At 40.6% G+C, this 15,284-nt stretch overlaps 1 protein-coding gene, 1 long non-coding RNA gene and 2 other non-coding genes across 19 annotated transcripts in view; 3 read left to right on the top strand and 1 right to left on the bottom strand.

Moving 5' to 3' along the window:
• Positions 1–15,284, bottom strand: part of LOC147015767 (uncharacterized) — a 239,677-nt gene that overhangs the window by 43,710 nt on the left and 180,683 nt on the right. Inside the window, exon 4 of one of the 16 annotated variants that reach the window (XR_015049843.1) lies at positions 1,853–2,054. The exons of 14 other annotated variants lie outside the window; for them this stretch is intronic. The gene's annotated coding sequence lies outside the window, so the exon portion shown is untranslated. Of the gene's footprint in view, positions 1–1,852; positions 2,055–9,819; positions 9,988–15,284 lie in introns of all 16 variants that reach the window. One more of the 16 variants, XR_015049842.1, reaches the window with a different exon arrangement.
• TRNAI-AAU (transfer RNA isoleucine (anticodon AAU)) lies at positions 3,054–3,127 on the top strand. Its single transcript has one exon. It is a non-coding gene; the product is annotated as a tRNA-Ile (tRNA).
• Positions 14,355–15,284, top strand: part of LOC147015768 (uncharacterized) — a 41,824-nt gene continuing 40,894 nt past the window's right edge. The window contains exon 1 of the long non-coding RNA XR_015049851.1: positions 14,355–14,444. This is a non-coding gene — a long non-coding RNA (uncharacterized LOC147015768). The remainder of the gene's footprint in view (positions 14,445–15,284) is intronic.
• Positions 14,489–14,562, top strand: TRNAT-AGU (transfer RNA threonine (anticodon AGU)). Its single transcript has one exon. It is a non-coding gene; the product is annotated as a tRNA-Thr (tRNA).

Here is a 15,284-nt window from a genome sequence, read left to right as displayed (position 1 = left end):
CCTGTTCTCACTGATTGGCTCTGACTTGGACAATGAAAATTTGAATGGAACCTTCAAAGTTTTACTAATTAATCATTTTTAAAGGAGGGTTATTGTCTCATGGTTTGTTGATGCCCTTTTGCCATAAAATGATGCTTGTCATCAAGGCTATGCCTGGTGTTGTCTTAATGGTTATGGTGGTGAGCTTGGGATCCCAGGATCCTGAGTTCAAATCCTGCTCACCTGTTGAATTAATACCAGGTGGGGTTCACTCGACCTGTCATCCTTCTGAGGTCGGCAAAATGAGTGCCAGCATGCTGGTATACTGTGTCGGAATAGCGACCCGTCCAGGATTGTGGCCAAAAGTCAAGGAGACTGCTTCGGCGGCACCAATGCTCTACACAGAGTATGGTCCCAATGGATGGATGGATCAAGGCTGCTTTGTCATCGATTATTTAACAAGATCTATTGTGGTGAATTTATGTGCTGTACTTCGTGTCTGGAAGACAAATTATTTGGATATATTGCCAGGCTGTCAATTTGTAAACACTTAGAGCGCATGGGAAATAATAAAGCGTCTCTATTATAAAAGTAGCCGTGTCTGTCTGTCTGTTTGTTTGTCGTGTTACAATAGATTTCAATAAATCCAATGACGGTGGATTCAGGGAACTCCAGGGAAGGTTTGTGATGCAAAAAGACTTTTAAATTCTTTTTTTTTAAATGGGTACTTGGGCACATGTTGAAACTGCAAACACCAACTTGTGACGTTGGTTATCCCTACACTCCCAGGAATCCTTTTTCTTCTTGCCTCATTGATTAGCCATCACAGCAAAGATTGGTATTTCCGTTAGAGAAGCGATGGGTCTTATATTCTAGTATAATACAAGAAAGGCTTTGACATTTCCTCAATGTATTATTTAGCGTTGAGAGCTTGGTCAGGCCCCCTTGGGTGATCATATACTTAAAGTTTGAATCAAGAGGCCATATGATATCTCATGACTCACGAAATCCAGAAAAGTTGTGTGGATTCCAGTTATCAATACATATAATGAAAATGAGCACAAAGTTGGCTACCTGAGGCACCCGTGTTGTTCAATCCCAGTATTCCTTCTCGGGCTTCAAGCAAGCAGTGCAATACCATCATATGTCATATCCAATACCTACCTGCAATCTTCTCTCCCCATTTAACCCGATGTGAACAGGCTCTCTTAAATGCAATTTAATGTTTCTTCCCCTCACTGTCTCTCTCTCCATTTTCCTGTTCATCCACCCCCCTGCTTATTGTGTCCAACTGTTGCCCCAGTGTGCCATTGCTAGTTAATACTCTCCATCACCTCACTATTCCATAAGCCTCACCCTTGTATAGAAAACAAATGACTGCAAATTGTCATGAGCTCCTTCATAAACCTTAGATCACTGTTTAAAAAAAACAAGAAAAGAAACGAAACGGTGGACTGGATGGCACTCAGGTAGTGCACGTGCCTTTGAGCTGTTTAGTGTGGGTTCAATTCTCCTCCTAAGTATAAACTATTGGGTAGGTGTTTCACAGACAGAACAATGTATCACTGAGTGCTCCAACCCTTGAATACATATTAAGCTGAGGACTTGTCTGCTCTTGGTTTAAAAGGTTCTGTAGACTGTAGGGTCTTTCACAAGGAGTAGGTCAGTGCTGCCTACATCCTTGCCAAAACCCAAATGTTTACCCTAAGATGTAGGGGCATGGCATCATGACCATAACTGTGCCTCAATAATTACACAATAAGTGGGACATATTGTAATTGAATCCCAATCCAATATACATTCATAAGAAAGAAGAATGGAATAAAATGCACAAGTTTGATAAATCGAATGTCGCATCAACTTTGAAGATCACCTCCATAGAGTATTCGTCACGCAATGGGACGCTGCCTTGGAAGAAGAACTTTTATTGGAAAAGCTTCAGCATACACCACTTAATTTGAGTATGACCAGGTATTGGAATGGCAATAGGGTCATAAAAGAGTAAGGCATTTCTTCCTGCTGTCCCTCTTCCTTTCCCCCTCCCCACTTGTGGGTGATGGTATGAGAGTGGATTTCTGGCAGGGAGTACATGTCGTGAAATCATGTAAGAAATGTGTGTCTGTACCTTTTTGAGCACATCTTATATAATTTGTGTAAATACTATCCTCTGTGCAAAACAGAAAACACAATACATGGGTCCTGGGACCAATTAAGATTATTTCAATTCTTACACTTGGTGAGGAAGTGAACGTATTCATATGTTTCCACGTGCAGGTGATCATCTGGGCACTTTCTACATTGCTGGTGAATACAGCAGTAAGCTTTCACACAATCAATACATTGATGAGCCCCATCACATGATCACTACCATTCCAAACATTTTAAAATGGTCCCATGAATAACAATTTGGAGGACAAATGGAAATGGCAGATAAGTTGACTGGAAAGAAGAAAAGAGGATTGCGTGTCTTGAAGCTCACCTGGATCAGGAGCAAGTCATTCAAATCCCTCACAGACCCTATAGATCCTGATTTTTTTATGCTGTGAACAAACTTTGGCATATCACGAGTGATGAAGGTTTTGGTGAGGTGTCATTGAAATCGTGTGTACAGTTTTGGAGAAGACAGCAAATACCTATTTTGGGAGGACAAATCCCCCACAGACCCCTCTCAACCCTAAATTTTTTAATGGTGTGAACAAACTTTGGTATATCATGGGTATTGAATGTTGTGGTCAAGTTTCATTGGAATTCCATGTGTAGTTTCTGAGAAGAAAGTAAATAACTCTTCATGAGGGGAATCCCCCCCCCACCCCCACACCCTCCATAAACTCTCTCTGTGGACCTCCTCTGACCTGGATTTTTTGAACTCCATGATCAAACTTTGGGATATCACACGTGATGAAGATTGTGGTTATGGTTCATCGAAATTGTTTGTGTCGTTTCAGAGAAGAAGTTGCAAGTATTTGTGGACGGACGGAATGACGGACGGATGACACGCAATCACATGAGTTCCCCGGAACTAGTTTACAGTTGAGTTTACTAGGTTAAGAATGTGAACATCAGTCATGGTAAATGGCTGGTTAGCTCAGCTGGTTAGAGCATGGTGCCAATAATGCCAAGGTCATGGGTTTGATCCCCATATGGGCCATCACTTATTTTACTTTTTAATTATACCCGGTGTCTGAATCAATTGGGGTGTTTGCCCATGAGTCTGCAAGGTTCAAACCCCAGCCGAGTCACACCACAGACTTTATAAATCCCCCTGCGCACTATAAACACCTGCGCACTCACCAGCAGAATAATTGTGCTGAGGTGGACGTCATCGTGGGATGTTGTGAGCAAAATATTTCAATGAACCAATGTTCTCACAAATACCGATTTTGAGAGCAACCCCCGGCCGTTCATAAATCCCCGCACATCCAGATTTTTTTTGATATCATGAACAAACTCTGGTGAATCACTGGGGATGAAGGTTGTGGTCAAGTTTTATCAGAATTACATGTGTAGTTTCTGAGAAGCAAGTAAATAACTCTTGATGAGGGGAAACTGCCCCCCCCCAACCCCCTCCATAATATTCCATGGGCCAGAGGCCAGATTTTGAGGAATTGGTACCACCCAGATGGACAAAGTCTCATTGTGTTTTTCTGATAGATCTATGTCTGTAGCGATGGATTTAAGGATGATCACCTTTTTCTGTGGTAGTTTTTTCATAGTAATCATCCCTTGAACTTGATGATGCATGTTCGGATTCGGAGCCAATAGTTTGGGGTAGGGGAAATTAAAATGATCACTACTCCTGGAAAAGTCATCCTATCAGAGCAAGTGACAACTCAAAATGTGTGTCCTGGGATCCGCTACAGACTGAAAATAAATATTTTCCGATGTAGGTCAAATGTAGGTCAGCAGAGGTCAAAAGGTCACCAATTTTTGGGCTTGCCCAAAATCTGGAATACAGTCATAAATGGCCCTACAGAGGGTATGCACAGACTTTAATTGCCACTTTTACACCTAGAATTGTTTTATTAGATGTCCTGCTATGATTTTAACCCACCAATGTTCAAGGATATTGCATAATGTCCGTCCTGTAATAAACGAAACACGACGTATGTAAAAAAGTGCTTAAAATGGCTGTTCTAAGGCAAGAAAATGGAAAATGCCCAGTGTTGCAGCCAATCAACCTATAGTGGTGAATAACCCTTTAAAATATTTGTATCGGAAGACTCTACAAGGCACATCGCGAATTTTGACCTTCAAGGTCAAATTTTCAAGGTCACAGGTCAAATGAGTGCAAATTTTAAAGAGTTTTGTAATGCAAATATCTATCAAGTAGAAGCAAGTACAAAGTGAAAAACCATGTATGTCACCCTAATATTTCACTTTTAATCATCAAATTAATCAGAAAATGTGAAGAAAATCCAAGAGAGAACCATCAATAACGCCTTAACGGCTAAAGGGTAAATGTTCAGAATATAATCAGATTGTATATGTAGGCCTATAATGTTTCCAAAAAGAACTTTGTGCCTTGATGTTAGCCTGGTGTCAGAATAAAATGAATGCTCCCTGTTTCAAACTACAGCCAATAGGTGGCAGCCATCAAATTACTTGTACTTTCTTCCAAGCTCATTTTCAGAGAAAGCTGATTTGAGTGCAGAAATGTAAACTAATGACACAGGTAAGCTAAAACATGACTCTGGAGGTAATATAGATACTCTATATCATCATAGAATACATGATTATGCTCTGTATTAAGTGTTATGATGCTCTACACCCGACTCTCCACCACACACACCCTTGTTTCACATTGGAGCCAGTCATGCAGGGAGCATGCATTATTTTGTGGAGTTGTGGCTCATGATTCAATCCTGGCCAAAATAATGAATTTCAATATAGTTAGATTGACTTGGCAAATGTCAAGTAATAATGAAGCTTCCATTGATTTAGTTGTGTCTTTTTCAGCTATGACGGTTGACTAAGAATGGCAACAGGAACTGCCACTCCTCCAGTGCCAAAGCGGTTTAAGCCGGCTCCATACGAATGTATGCTGGACTGTCGTGAAACTGAAAGTGATCCAAGCGCCAAGCTGATATCTCCGTTGATTACAACTCATGGGAAACGTTACTCAGAGCTGCTCAGATAAGGAAGCACAGTGACATCTTGGACTTGACGAAGAATCTAGGTGAGCGGGAGGTGCCAAATGTGTGGTACCATCGAAAGTGCTGTTCTCATTTTATGCTGAAAAAGCTGCTTGATAGGATTGTTGCACAAAATGAGTCCCAGAAGTCGCAAACTCAACGTACCCGCAAAAGGTCAAGTGGTGAATTTTCTAGACTCTATGAACTGAAGTGTATATTTTGTGAAAAGGACCAATTTGTAAAAAATTCGAAGACAAGAACACCTTTGGTTCAGTGTCGGGAACTTCGGGCAGACAATACGATCAGGGATGCAGCGGTACGGAAGATGGATGAGAGAGTTCTTGCGCTTGTAAGTCGAGATCTAGTGGCCGCCGAGGGCCACTATCATCGCAAATGTTACAGAAACCACACACGACCAGGACAAGGTCAAGTTGATGCCGAGGAAGATCATGACGTTGAAGAAATGAACTATGAAGGTGCCGTTGACATTGCAAAACGTGACTTGTTCTCGTTTGTTTGACAAATGTTTACCCAACCTTGTGCGATTCCTATGGTGCAGTTGACATGTAAATTAACTGAAAGTCTAGCGACCCTTGGGTTTACTATTGAGCCGTCAACGAAAAAAAAACATTCGTCGCATGCTGCAGATGGAGTTTAATGATACATTGCACTTTGTTAATGAAGACAATGGTGCTCTTCTTGTTTTCCCCACCTCGCTTACAGTTGATAGTCTTGTCAAAGATCACCAGGCTGTAAGAAAGGAGCTAGAAATGGTCAAATCAAATCCTGATGATAGCCTTGTTCCTCAGGCTGCGAGTGTCTCTGCCGACACATGCACAGTACCCATCTATAATGCTGGGAAATGCATTAGGCCTCAGAAAATAGACACCATTGATCCAGAAACTACAACAGTTTCACACAACTCTCTCTTAAAGAATATTGCTTGCCAGTGCAAACGGAAGTGCAAGCTTGGAGACTGTGGGTGCATCAATAATGGTTTCAAGTGTACCTACATGTCCAAGCTACAAACATGTGGAAACATGCATCGGTGGGAGGAAAATGACACGAACACCATCATGGAATAGGATTCTGAAACAAACGATGATGAATGAGGAATTATAGCATTTACAATCGAGAAACTATGGACAACAGGTGGGGGGGGGGAGTGGGGCGATGAATGAATGTAAATTGATACAATCGTAACACTAGTAGGTTTCCATGCCATGGTGTACATGTAGCAAGTTTCACGTCCACCCACGCACTAAAATTATGCTTTGTTCAAGAAGATACGAATAAGTACTTCACGTCATGGTTCAGTCACTCCCATTTTCAACGGGGGGGGGGGGGGTTAATGTAAATTGATACATACTAGTATGTTCCCATGCCATGGTGTTAAAGATTTCAGGTCCACAAACAAAAATTATGCTTTGTTAATAACCATGAAAAAGTACTTTAAAGGTGGTGAACTACAACCAGTATTCCGATTATATTCTGAACATTTTTGCCTTAACCGTTAAGGCGTTATTGATGGTTTTCTCTTGGCTTTTCTTAACATTTTCCTATTAATTTGATGATTAAAAGTGAAGTATTAGTGTGACATACATGGTTTTTCACTTTGTACTTGATTCTACTTGATCGATATTTGCATTACGAAACGTTGCACTCATTTGACCTTCGACCTTTGACCTTGAAAATTTGACCTTGAAGGTCAAAATTCGCGATGGACCTTGCAGAGTTCTCCAATACAAATATTTTAAGGGGTCAGTCACTACTCTAGGTTGATTGGCTGCAACGCTATGGACATTTTCCATAGCGTTGCAACGCTATGGACTTTCTGCAGTGAAAATGTTACACTGATTTCTTTTTTCAAATTTCTAAAATGCTATTTTAAAAAACTATTTAATTTAATCTGCGATGTAATAGCAATAATACAAGTTTCGAAGAAACAACTCAGAACTGTGCGCGTTAGACAGCTGTTAGAAAGGCGATCTAGCCTATAAAACAAGGGATATAATAAAACAAGGGATATAATGCATTTTAATGATACAAATCAGACAATATTTTGTAACCACTGGCTATTTAATACCAACTACTGAAATAACGTATCAGAAATTAGTTACATACCAGAGACAAAATGAAGGCCTCACAACCAGGCATGTTCGCCAGGTCGCCATTTTTCTTTTCTCAGAACCGATATCCAAAGATTTCGTCGGTCTACTTCGGCGGGAAAGCCGTAAAACTGCCCTCCAGAGCCTTTAGTATTTCGCTGAGTATATCCCGGGGCACAACAACTCTTACCATTTGCAGAAAAAAAAAATCGCTTGCTTGGAAATAACGGTGTAGTTGAAGTGATTATCGGTTGTTATGGACGTGGTAATACTTTCTTGCCACTCAATATGGCGGAGCTGCTACAGTCACGTGACCGGACGTCATCTGAATAAGGCCGATTTTGGGGGATAATGCCACCGAAGACCATCTTTGACCCAAATTTTTTTTTAATGCCGAGAACAAACTTTGGTGAATCATGGCTGATGAAGGTTGTGGTCAAGTTTCATCAAAATTAAATGTGTAGTTTCTGAGACAAAAGGAAAACCTATTGTGGGGGGCAAACAACCCCTGTACACACCCCAATGTAAGGATTTTTAAAATATCATGAACAAACTTTAGTCGATCACGGGTGATGAAGATGGTGATCAAGTTTCATTGGAATTGTGCGTGCAGTTTCTGAGAAGAAACAAAATACCTATTTTTGGTGATAATGCCCCCGAAGACCTTCTTGGACCCAATTTTTTTTATTGCCGTGAACGAACTTTGGTACATCATGTCTGTTGAAGGTTGTAGTCAAGTTTCATCAGAATTACATGTGTAGTTTCTGAGAAGCAAGTAAATAACTTTTCAAGAGGGTCAACTATCCCCCCAACCCCCAACCCCCTCCATAAACTCTCTGTGGACCTCCTCTGACCCGGATTTTTTTTTTAACTCCATGATGAAACTTTGGAATATTACGTGTGATGAAAATTGCGGTAAAGTTTCATCGAAATTGTTTGTGTTGTATCAGAGAAGTTGCAAGTGTTTAAGGCCCTGTCACACCTTGACGATTTAGCCAACGTATACGTGATGTATGCAAAATTGGGCTAAAACGCCGGCACACGTCGAATACGTTATGGGTAAGTTTGTATACGTTAATAGCACGCTGAAAAACATTGCCATACGTCATAGTATGCTGGCTTTCATCGTTGTACTTTACGGTTGTCCTCAAATTTTAGCATGCTTGAAATTTTATGACGTATGCCAGCGTATGACTCACACGTTCTGCTACGCTGGCCATAAGTTGTTGGCACGTTATGCGATCATTGACGCATGTCGACACACGTTACTTGTAAGTTACTCATAAGTCGAAACACGTCGAGGTAATGATTCGCATACTTGAAACTTATTTATAACCTATGAGTAACGTGTTGTCGGCACGTTACACGATCGTTGCACACACGTCGAGGCACGTTATTCGATCGTTGACACACGTCGAGGCACGTTACTTGTAAGTTACTCATAAGTCGAAACACGTCGAGGTAATGCTTAGCGTACCCAAAACTTATTTCTAACTTATGAGTAACGTGCTTTGAACCTATGTGTAACGTACCTCCAACGCATATTGACGTATTTGATTGACGTCTTCCGGACGCCCACAGAACTTACTGAACATGTTTCTAATTTACAGCTACCGTATAATGGTGTATTGACACCGTTTAAAAAAACAAAACAAAAAGCAACAATAACTTCCGATGTTTTGTCACGTGCCGTTACGTCACGTCCGATTGCCTCTTCAGTTTGCTCATGTCTTATTCTTAGTTCCTCTTCTGTGAATATTTTCTGTTTGAGGATATTGTCACGTCGACGTCGAAACTTAAAAGCAAATGTCCGAATATATTTTAAAATTCGTGATTGAATAAAAAAAAACCAAAAAAAAAACCACAACAACAACAACAACAACAACAACAACTTCAGATATTTCGTCACGTGCCTTCACGGAGCCAAGGAGAAAAAAAGAAAATGTGCCTTGACTGAGAAAATAAGTTTCGGGTATGGTAAACATTACCTCGACGTGTTTCGACTTATGACTAACTTAGGCCAAGGGAATGAAAGTCCTAGAATACCGTCCTTATGAAATGAAAACTACATGAGGCTTTTTGTTCATTATTCATTATTTCAGAAAAAGTACAAAAATCCGCCATTTCTATGCAAGAAACCTTGCTATGCAGAGGCTAAAATTCTCAGCATGTGCGTCGTTGCCTAGCAACGCCGAGTACGATCCCGCCAGAAAGACTGCGCATGCGCACAACATGTTCAGACAGACGTGACTGCTCAAAACAATGGACGACAGGACAAAACCGTGCAGGTATTGGGGAAGGTATGGCATGTAGGACTACGGACGGTCTGTGGACATGCATTCTCGAAGAACGTTGAAGAAACACAACGCCAGCTCAGTAGTTCATTCGATCATGACCGACCAGCGGCAGTTCATTCATCATGATGCTGTAAAATGCTCCGCACATTCGCCGAGAAATCGGAGAAAACATCTTCAAATATCTCATGTAATCTTGGTCATCCATTCAAACACAAGTAACAAACAGTGTAATCGATCATTTATGAATCGATATGATATGTTATTTCGTTTAAAAATTCCTGTTCTGATATACTAAATTCTCACCTTTTCGACTCCTATTTTTCTCGATTCGACAAGAAAATTGACACCGCCATGATGGAACGCCGAGATGTAACGAACGTCACAGGTGCGCTGTGATTGGTCGATCACTTCGGAACTTCAAACTTCGTGCATGTTCGGGATTTCTCGGCTTGGCGCCAAGAAGGGGATCGACTATGGTGAACAAAAACACCGTTTTTGGTGATTTCTATGAAGAATGATGATCAACTCGAGTCAAGGGTTTATTTTTTTTTTTTGCAAATAATGAAATTTTTTCAAATAATGAGAATTATTGCGGCAGCTTTTGTAGCATGCGAGTGGTGGACGGTATTCTCGGACTTTCATTCCCTTGGCCTTACAAGGAACTTGTGTCGACGTGTGTCAACGATCGCATATCGTGCGTACAACTTATTCCCAGCGTAGCGGAACATGTGAGCCATACGGCGAATACGTCGTAAAATTTTCAGCATGCTTGAAATTTCACGACGTACGAGACGTACCATGAAATATGACAGCGTACTTCATCGTTTTTCAGCGTGTTCTTAACGTATACACAACTTACCCAGACCATATTCGACGTGTGCCAGCGTTTTAGACACATTTTTCATCGGTGCTGGCTAAATCGTCAAGGTGTGACTGCGTGGTTGACACTTCCATTTCTCCAGCGGTTATGATTTGAATCGTTATGCGGCAGCTTTTTAACAGGCTACGCCACGTGATCGTCGGCGATGTGTGCAGCACGCTATGCCTAAGTTAAACTATCGTTGGACATAGGTTGTGAACGCCGACAACAGGCTAAGCATTCGTTGGTATAAGTTATCTATAAGACAACGAAAAGTTCTGTGCCCGTTACTAATATGTTATGCATACGACCAACACGTTATGAATACGACCAAAACTTTTTTAAAAAACATCAAAATTTCAGCGTACGCCAACGTTTTACATACATTTTTATACATTGCCATTGCTGGCTAAATCATCAAGGTGTGACTGCGTGGTTGACACTTCCATTTCTCCAGCGGTTATGATTTGAATCGTTATGCGGCAGCTTTTTAACAGGCTACGCCACGTGATCGTCGGCGATGTGTGCAGCACGCTATGCCTAAGTTAAACTATCGTTGGACATAGGTTGTGAACGCCGACAACAGGCTAATCATTCGTTGGTATAAGTTATCTATAAGACAACGAAAAGTTCTGTGCCCGTTACTAATATGTTATGCATACGACCAACACGTTATGAATACGACCAAAACTTTTTTAAAAAACATCAAAATTTCAGCGTACGCCAACGTTTTACATACATTTTTATACATTGCCATTGCTGGCTAAATCATCAAGGTGTGACTGCGTGGTTGACACTTCCATTTATTCGGTGGTTATGATTTGAATCGTTATGCGGCAGCTTTTTAACAGGCTACGCCACTTGATCGTCGGCGATACGTGCAGCACGCTATGCCTAAATTAAACTATCGTTGGGCATAGGTTGTGAACGCCGACAACAGGCTAAGCATTCGTTGGTATAAGTTATCTATGAGACAACGAAACGTTCTGTGCCCGTAACTAATATGTTATGCATATGACCAACACGTTATGAATACGACCAAAACTTTTTTTAAAAACATCAAAATTTCAGCGTACGCCAACGTTTTACATACATTTTTATACATTGCCATTGCTAGCTAAATCATTAAGGTGTGACAGCGCCTTGATGGATGGAGGGACGACGTGCCGTCACACGAGCGACCCAGAACTCGGTTCCACGTGAGCTTACAAGGTTAAGAATGTGAACATTAACTGTTATAAATGGCTGGTTAGCTCAGTTGGTTAGAGTGTGGTGTCGAGAATACCAAAGTCATGGGTTCTATCCCCACACGGGCCATGATATACTTTATTTTTTCAACCAAACTCGGCGTTGGTGTCGTTTGCGGTGTTTGCGAATGAGTCGGCGAGGTTTGAACCCCGGCCGACGCAAACCAAAGACTTTATAAATGGTGTCAATACACCTCTGCACTCACCAGCAGAATCAGGGCGCTGAGGAGGACGTCAACGTGGGACAGAATCAGCAAAATGTTCCAATGAACCAATGTAAAAAACAAATACCTATTTTGCGAGCAACCCACGACCATTCCATAAATCCCCTCATATCCAGATTTTTATTAATGGCATGAACAAACTTTGGTATATCACGGATGATGAAGGTTGTGGTCAAATTTCATCAAAATTGTTTGTATTGTTTCTCAGACAAAAGGAAAAACCTATTGTGGGGGCAAACAACCCCTGCACACACCCCAATAAAAGGATTAAAATATATATATATATATATATATATATATATATATATATATATATATATATATATATATATATATATATATCATTAACAAACTTTATTCCATCACGGGTGATGAAGACGGGGGATGAAGTTTCATTGGAATTGTGCGTTAGAGGATTTGAGAAGAAAGAAAATACCTATTTTGGGGGATAATGCCCCCGAAGACCCTCTTGGACCCCGATTTTATTTAATGCCGTGAACAAACTTTGGTATATCATGTCTGTTGAAGGTTGTCGTCAAGTTTCATCGAAATTGTTTGTGTAGTTTCTGAGACAAAAGGAAAAACCTATTGTGGGGGGCAAGCAACCCACAGACCCCAATATCAGGATTTTTAAAATATCATGAACAAACTTTCGTCCACCACGGGTGATGAAGATGGTGATCAAGTTTCATTGGAACTGTGCGTGCAGTTTCTAAGAAAAAAGAAAATACCTATTTTGAGGGATAATGCCCCCAAATACCCTCGTGGACCCTGATTTTTTTGTTAATGATGTGAACATACTTTGGTATATTATGTCTGTGAAGGTTGTGGTCAAGTTTCATCACAATTACACGTGTAGTTACTGAGAAGAAAGTGAATAACTCTTCAAGAGGGTCAACTACCTCTCCAATACCCAACCCCCTCCATAAATTCTCTGGGACCTCCTTTGACCAGGATTTTTAGATCCTCGTAGAGGATCTCTAAGTCTTACTCACGTTGTTGTTCTTGTGGACTTTTTTGTTTCACAGCCTACAGTTTTCATTGAAACTTTCTGAAGCTTAGCGTATATATGTAAAAATACCCTGCGCAGACAGTAACCATCTCCGATTTTGAAAATTCCCCCTAGAAAAAAAGTTATGACGTCAAAATATCTCCGCTCATGGAAATCGCCTAAACAATTATCTCCGAAACTCGGCAAGCTTTTTGAATTCTGTTTGTGGGAATCGAACAGACATTAGCAGAAATGAATTACCGCACATATGATACATCACAATGACGTCATATCAATTTTTATGACGTCATTCCTATTTTTTGCCATTTTCTGTTTCACAACCCAGAGTTTTCATCGGATCTTCGTGAAACTTGCCAGGTAGATGCAGAAAGCCCATGCGCAGGCAGTAACCATCTCCGATTTTGGAAATACTTCCTAGAAAAAAGTTATGACGTCAAAATATCTCCGCTAATGGAAATCGCCGAAAATATTATCTCCGAAACTAGGCAAGCTTTTTGAATTCTGTTTGTGGGAATCGAATAGGGCATCAGCAGAAATGAATTAACGCACATATGATACATCACTATGATGTCATATCAATTTTATGACATCATTCCTATTTTTTGACTTTTTTTGTTTCACAACCCAGAGTTTTCATCGGATCTTCATGAAACTTGCTAGGTATATGCAGAAAGCCCACGCACAGGCAGTAACCATCTCCGATTTTGGAAATTCTTCCTCGAAAAAAAGTTGACGTCATAAAATCGCCACTAATGGAAATCTCCTATACCATTATCTCCGAAACTAGTTTGTTCCACAGCCTACAGTTTTCATCGAAACTTCCTCAAACTTGGCGAATATATGTAAAAACACCCTGCGCAAACAGTAACCATCTCCCATTTTGAAAATTCCTCTTGAAAAAAAGTTATGACAAAATATCTCCGCTAATGGAAATCGCCAAAAAAATTATCTCAAACTGGGGAAGCTTTTTAAATTCTGTTTGTGGGAATCGAACAGGGCATGAGCAGAGATGAATTACCGCACATATGATATATCACTATGACGTCATATCAATTTTTATGACTTCATTCCTATTTTTTGACATTTTTTGTTTCACAACCCAGAGTTTTCATCGGATCTTCGTGAAACTTGCCATGTATATGCAGAAAGCCCACTCGCAGGCAGTAACCATCTCCGATTTTGGAAATTCTTGATAGAACAAAAGTTGACGTCATAATATCGTCACTAATGGAAATCGCCTAAAGCCCGAAACCATTATCTCCGAAACTAGGCAAGCTGTTTGAATTTTGTTTGAGGGAATCAAGCCGGGCATCAGCACAGATAATTTATCGCAAATATGATACATCACAATGACGTTATATTTGTTTTTATGACGTCATCACTAAGAGGTCGAAGATCTTAGCTCATTCGAGCTTGTTTTATCTCCGTGATGAAACTTTGGGATAGCACACGTGATAAAGATTGTGGTTATGGTTCATCGAAATTTTTTGTGCAATTTCAGAGAGGAAGTTGTAAGCATTTGTGGACGGATGGAATGACGGACGGATGACACGCAATCACATGAGTTCCCCGGAAATAGGTTACAGGTGAGTTTACAAGGTAAAAAATGTGAACGTCAATCATGGTAAATGGCCGGTTAGCTCAGGTGGTTAGAGCATGGTGTTAGTAACACCAAGGTCATGGGTTCGATCCCCATACGGGCCATTATTTATTTTATTTTTTAACTCGACCCGGTGTCAGAATCATTTGGGGTGTTTGCCAATGAGTCTGCTGGGTTTGAACCCCAGCCGAGTCACATCACAGACTTTATAAATGGTGTCAAAGCAACTGCGCACTCACCAGCAGAATAATGACACTGAGGATGTCGTCAAAGTTGGACAAAATCAGCAAAATGTTCCAATGAACCAATGTTTTTGCAAATACCTATTTTGCGAGCATCCACTGACCGTTCCATAAATCCCCTCATATCCAGATTTTAATGAATGGCTTGAACAAACTTTGGTAAATCATGGCTTATGAAGGTTGTGGTCAAGTTTCATCGAAATTGTTTGTGTAGTTTCTGAGACAAAAGGAAAAACCTATTTCATGGGGCCGATAACAGCAATTTTTGAGAGGAATCATGCAAATGATGATACAAGCATCAAATTTGGCACATTTGTTCTCCAGGGGATTCTAATCAAATCTGCCTGATTGGCCATTTGAAAATCCAAATTTTGAAAGATTAGAAAAAAAAAAAAAACTTCAAAAAAGTCAAGCTCACGAATCAATGTTGGATGCTGGCTGAGAATGGTGAATGTTTCAGAAACATCATCAAAGACGTTCCAAGTCTGCCATGCAGTTTTCTTCCCTTTACCACGTAAGGCAGACACGACGTCATATCCAGTGAACGCATGGAAGTATGGGATCCCTCGAGCTTTCTCAGGCCC

Source organism: Eptatretus burgeri, chromosome 12 (assembly GCF_056783735.1).
Source record: "Eptatretus burgeri isolate ZD-2024b chromosome 12, Ebu_testis_v1, whole genome shotgun sequence".
NCBI lineage: Eukaryota > Metazoa > Chordata > Myxini > Myxiniformes > Myxinidae > Eptatretus > Eptatretus burgeri.
This window is presented reverse-complemented; position numbering and strand designations above follow the sequence as displayed.